Raw genomic sequence first — 6,315 nt, 5'->3', positions numbered from 1 at the left:
ACTCCACTGTGGATGATTCTGTGGTTTTTTAAGTCTCCAGCCTGGGTAAAAGACTTTCCACAAAACTCACAGCTGTACGCTTTAACTCCACTGTGGATGAGTTGGTGTATTTTTAAGCCTCGAGCCCGCGCAAAAGACTTTCCACACGACTCACAGCTGTAAGGTTTAAATCCACTGTGGATGATTCTGTGGAGTTTTAAGTTTCCAGCCTGCAGAAAAGATTTTCCACACAAGTCACAGCTGTAAGGTTTAAATCCACTGTGGATGCGTTGGTGTGTTTTTAAGTTTTCAGCCCGGGCAAAAGACTTTCCACACAAGTCACAGCTGTAAGGTTTAAATCCACTGTGGATGATTCTGTGGAGTTTTAAGTTTCCAGCCTGCACAAAAGATTTTCCACACAAGTCACAGCTGTAAGGTTTAACTCCACTGTGGATGACTTGGTGTTTTTTTAAGCCTTCAGCCTGGGTAAAAGACTTTCCACACAACTCACAGCTGTAAGATTTAACTCCACTGTGGACGACATGGTGTTTTTTTAAGTTTCCAGCCTGCACAAAAGATTTTCCACACAAGTCACAGCCGTAAGGTTTAACTCCACTGTGGATGACTTGGTGTCTTTTTAAGCTTCCAGCCTGGGTAAAAGACTTTCCACACTCATCACAGCTGTAGGTTTTCTCTCCCTTTCTTCTTTGACGTTTGTTGGCCTCCTGAGAGCGCTGACTTCTTGCTCCATGTTGGTCCTGCAGTGACAGAGATACAAACAGAGGCAGTGAGTGAAATGCAGTCCTGGAACAAACTGAAACTCCCTCTATTGGTGGAATCAAACATGTCAACAAACACCTTGTTGGTGTGTTACCACCACCTTCTGGTGATGGTGTCACATTACAATAATGTGACACAATGAGAGGTATAATTAAAATGACATTAGGAAAATATTGATCAGCAGAGAAAATCTTTTATTTCATAAAAAATTCAAAGTTCAACTGATGATATTGTTGTTTCAATGTGTGTAGATAAAATATGATCTTTGTATTTTCTTGTGACTTCTGTGGTTTCTGATTTTGAATGTAGATTCTGTATATATGGAGGAGCCCAGGATGGAAGCTGCTCTTAACAGAAAACTCTAATACTTTTCTCACCTTTTGTGTTGAAGACATTGTTTCCACTGTAGTGGCTGAGCTGAGTCCAAATGGCTGAAATTGTTCCTCTGCTGCACCACCAGACTCGTCTCCTGTTACTCAGCAAAAAAGAAGTACACTCAACAAAAATATAAACGCAACACCTTTGTTACTGCTCCCATTCCCCATGGGATGGACGTAGAGACCTAAAATTCATTCCAGATACACAATATAACCATCCCTCCCAAACAGTGGTCACAAATCAGTCCAAATGTGTGGTAGTGGGCACATCTGCTATATTGAGATAGTCCATCCCACCTCACAGGTGTGCCACATCAGGATGCTGATCTGACATCATGAGTAGTGCACAGGTGTACCTCAGACTGCCCACAACAAAAGGCCACCCTGGAATGTGCAGTTTTTTGCGCTATTGGGGGTCTGGGGACCCAGAACCGGTCAGTATCTGGTGTGACCACCATTTGCCTCATGCAGTGCAACACATCGTCGCATGGAGTCTATCAGATTGTCAATTGTGGCCTGTGGAATGTTGGTCCACTCCACTTCAATGGCTGTGCGAGGTTGTTGGATATTCGTGGGAACTGGTACACGCTGTCGTATACGCCGGTCAAGCACATCCCGAACATGCTCAATGGGTGACATGTCCGGTGAGTATGCTGTCCATGCAAGAACTGGGACATTCTCAGCTGCCATCTGCCCTGAACAATGTGAACCATGATTCATCCGTGAAGCGCACACCTCTCCAACGTGCCAGACGCCATCGAATGTGAGCATTTGCCCACACAAGTCTGTTACGGCGACGAGCTGGAGTCAGGTCAAGACCCCGATGAGGACGACGGGCATGCAGTTGAGCGTCCCTGAGACGGTTTCTGACAGTTTGTGCAGAAATTGTTTGGTTGTGGAAACCAATTGTCCCAGCAGCTGTCTGGGTAGCTGGTCTCAGACGATCTTGGAGGTGAACCTGCTGGATGTGGAGGTCTGCGGTTGTGAGGCCGGTTGGATGTGCTGCCATATTCTCTGAAACGCCTGTGGAGACGGCTTATGGTTGAGAAATGAACATTCAATGCACGGGCGACAGATCTGGTTGACATTCCTGCTGTCAGCATGCCAATTGCACGCTCCCTCATTGCTTGTGGCATCTGTGGCATTTTGCTGTGAGACAAAACTGCACATTCCAGGGTGGCCTTTTGTTGTGGGCAGTCTGAGGTACACCTGTGCACTACTCATGATGTCAGATTAGCATCATGATGTGGCACACCTGTGAGGTGAGATGGATTATCTCAATATAGCAGATGTGCCCACTACCACACATTTGGACTGATTTGTGACCACTGTTTGGGAGGGATGGTTATATTGTGTATCTGGAATGAATTTTAGGTCTCTACGTCCATCCCATGGGGAATGGGAGCAAAAACAAAAGTGTTGCGTTTATATTTTTGTTGAGTGTATACACACACACACACACACACATATGTATATATACACACACACATACACATATATTAGGGGTGCAACGATACAGAAAATTCATAGTTCGGTTATGATACTTTGGTGTCACGGTTCGATATTTTTTCGATACAAAAAAATGTTCATGCATTTTTAATTTGTCATTTATTAAAATTATAAATATATATTTTAACTCAAAAGTACAGTTTTTAAATTTAATGTTGCTGAAACAATAAAGTAATAAAAAATAAATCTGATCGAGAAATCACTCATCTTTGGAAAAGAGAGTTTATTACAGAGAAATGGCTCTTTCCAAAATAAAAGCTATACTATCCGCTTCTTCAGGGCTATATTCTCATCAGCATATTAAACATGTCAGGTCCCCATAAGGAGAATCATGTGCTAATGGCTGTCTAAATGACTCGGGTAAAGTTTGTAGCATGCGTGCTTGTTGTTTTTGTCTGCTTCCACTTGTCTTTGCACTAGGATGATGTCGGCGTAAATGTGCAGTCATATTCGTTGTGTTCCCACTAGTGCTGTCAGCGTTAATCTGAAATGACGTTAACGCCACAACACGGCAAATCTCCGTTAACGAGCTACCGCGGATCGCCCCGTGCGTGGGGCTGGACGGCGTCAACACGTTAACGAGCAAACTGCGCTAACGCAGTAGTTTCCACCCATGTAATTGAGCATTGCGTGGCACATCCGACATACTGTTTTACTTTTGTCCATGACGCGCATACCTTCAGAGTCATATGTCACATGAAGACCAAAATAGTTCCAAAGGCCAGATCTGAATGAGGGTGGGGGAGGTTCAATTTGCCATGTTGCAACCAATGACTGTATAAAAGATGGATGACGCGACACCGCCTCCTCCCATTATGCAAAAATGAAGCCAAAATATCCCGTTTGTGGAGGCTGCCATCTTGCAAATTTGGAGCCAGAGTCTGCGCGGGAATGACTTGAGGTGGAGCGACTGTGTAACACTCCCGCTGGACATGACCGCAAACACGCCCCCTACACTTTTTACGTAGCACCTGTGGCTCAAGTTTTTTGCTGGTTTACCACGACTGACGACTCGTTTAATTAAGGTAAATACAACCATGTCACTGTTATAAGAAAAGACACACAGCTTATCATCTTATAGTTCTAAAATCGCTCTGTTGTTAATTCGTTTGCTAGATTAGCCGCTAGCATATGCACTGTGTTGGAGGCTTGTTGCTAGCTAGTTAGCGATGCTACACACCTGTTACTCTAATAGTCTGTGTTATTGAAGGATTCAGCACTCCTTATGTTTTTTTATCCATTTTTAGACAGCGATGAGATCATCTGCACACTCCACAGAGGCCCAGAGTTACTGTTAATATCAAAAATATAATGCTGTCCTTTGAGATTTTAACATTTAAGACTGAGTGTAATCGATCTAAAACTGTTTAAATCTCTAGTCTACAGCCTGGTAACATGGAAACTTTAAAAACAGCAGCAGAAGGTTTCAGTAGTGTAGTCTAATGTGTTTTTTTCATTTAATAATAATCCGTATTATGTATAACAGCTACATTCACCCTGGAGAGAAATTAGTGAGGGAGACCATCAGGACCGAGCTGGGTTTCTGGGTCCAGAGGTTTGGAGAAACTTCTTCCCTTTCTTTCATCACAGCTGTCCTGTGCCAGAAGTCCTGTTGACCCACTGAAAGAGGCTTCATTTAAGAAACACCAGGAACACTGAAGCTCATCGCATTGATCAAGCAGGACTCATGATCTTCACCAGCAGCTCCCTCACAGGGAAATCTTCAGCACTCCTCTAGGCCCGCCCCAGAAGATGGATAAACCCAGCGTTTCATGAACACTGTGATGAGACCTCTGGTTTGTGTAATGTTATAAATACTCAGATACTCCCCAGAGGCTGTAGAAAGTTATATATTTAAAAATATATGATCCTCTCTGGTTACTCTGGTATGAATAACTCTGCATCACTTTATGGTAAATAAGACACTATGTGCAAAAAACTGCAAAAAACTGTTTGTAGTTCAACATACAAGTAACGACCTTTGACCTTCATAAGGTTTTATTTAATTGTGTTAGAGAAACTCAAGCGTGCTCTTCATGCAGCTGAGTACATCAAGTGTTTAAAACTATGACCTCAGAGCGCATCGAAAGCCTTTTGGCCTCCTTCTCAGCAAGCTTCCACTACTCTCACCCTGGGGTTGCGCTCCCCCAGGCTTGTACCTGTGGCTTCATGTCCTGGGGTGGGGGTTGGTTGTTCTCCTGCCCTGCACCCCATCCTTTTGTTCATATTCCAAGACTATTTTTCTTTATGTATTCTTTCCCCCCAGCAACCGCCATATTATGATGTTGCAAGCAATCACAAACTCTACAGTCTGTCTAACTCCAATGTCTACCAAGCAATCTATTATTCTCAACAGAGATAAACTCAACATAAACTGAACCCACATTAAATTTAGCTCGATGCTTACCTTTAGACGAGCCCACAAACCGAGAGAAACTCCGTGATGAAGCTGGAACTCTTTCCAAACACAGGAAACAGATCAGGGAGCAGAGACCCACGTGGTTCACGCTGATCTCAGCTAGGATCCAGGAGACAAGGGTGTGCAGATCGATGCAGATATCGATCCAAACGTTGGTAGTGGTATATGTTCCAGTAAGTTTACTACTTTACTCCCGTTTCATGAAAAAGCAGCTCTCTCTGCTCGACTCCTCTCCTGCACACACACTTTGCTCCGCCCCCTTTATCTGACTCCGCTGTGATTTGTTGCTGTGCGGTCACGTGACTAAGCTGCACAATGCAACCCCGTGGAGTGTTATTTCAAAAGTAGCGCCAATCTCCTTTTCCTAAACTCTTTTCCTTGGCCTCGATGAAAACGTCATCGTGGGGAGGACAACTGCTGAGAAGTCAGGAAAAGAGAGGAGCGGTGCTGAGAATTGGAACAGCCATACACTCGCCTCTCTGTAACAACGTGACACCGGATGTCCGCCTGTTGAAACTACATTGTGCAGAAGATGGACTACAAAAACATACATCTTACTTTGTCACAATGTGTTCTAACCCTGTTGTTTTATGGAGGTTATATAAACAGGAACAGCCTGTTAAAAATATTGCTTCATTATTAAGTTTGAATTTTAAAGAAGAACGAACCGTTAGGGTCAGATTTACTAACATCTGCAGCAGTTCAAACATGTCTTTTGATGTTAAAGAGCTGCTAGATTTACTGAAGAGACTGTCCTAAAACTCTCCAGTCAGTCCTCAAGCTGTGTTTTGAGGTGAGCCCCACTTATTTTTCCTCCATAATACAGTTTATATGAAGCTGAAATGAATTACGCTTCTTATTTTTTAATAGTGCACACAGCTAACTCTCTGCTGAATATGTAAAAAATAAAAGTGTTACTGTGTTACATGCCTGACTGTTGCTCATGGTCTGATGGGAAATCATGTTTTCTGTTCTTTAGCACATCGAAGAGTCAGCTGTTCACAGCTGCTCTCCAGCTGATTTTTACTGAACTGAAGTGGCTTCTTCATAGAGAGATTAAAGCACACTGTTAGTAGATCATCCTGTAATTGTGACATTGTGGTGGACCAGTGGAGGGCTCCACTCACACCCAGTTCTCAGGAAGTATTGTTGCTGTGTTTTGGAGGGAAAGTGTTCAGTTCTGTGGTGATGAGTAATAAACGAGCAGTGTTTATCGAGAGCTCTCGTGTTGTCTGTGTTTACCTCCACATT

At 43.4% G+C, this 6,315-nt stretch overlaps 1 long non-coding RNA gene across 1 annotated transcript; it reads right to left on the bottom strand.

Annotated features, from left to right (window-relative positions):
- Window positions 1–706: 706 nt before the first annotated feature.
- Window positions 707–5,086, bottom strand: LOC113011016 (uncharacterized). The gene is made up of 3 exons (XR_003270418.1): window positions 5,053–5,086; window positions 1,137–1,228; window positions 707–737 (listed from the first exon to the last, which is right to left on the bottom strand). It is a non-coding gene; the product is annotated as an uncharacterized LOC113011016 (long non-coding RNA).
- Window positions 5,087–6,315: the final 1,229 nt, after the last annotated feature.

Source organism: Astatotilapia calliptera, chromosome 3, assembly GCF_900246225.1.
Source record: "Astatotilapia calliptera chromosome 3, fAstCal1.2, whole genome shotgun sequence".
In the NCBI taxonomy this organism is placed as follows: Eukaryota; Metazoa; Chordata; class Actinopteri; order Cichliformes; family Cichlidae; genus Astatotilapia; species Astatotilapia calliptera.
Note: the sequence above shows the minus strand (reverse complement) of the source record. Positions and strands in the feature narration are given on the sequence as shown.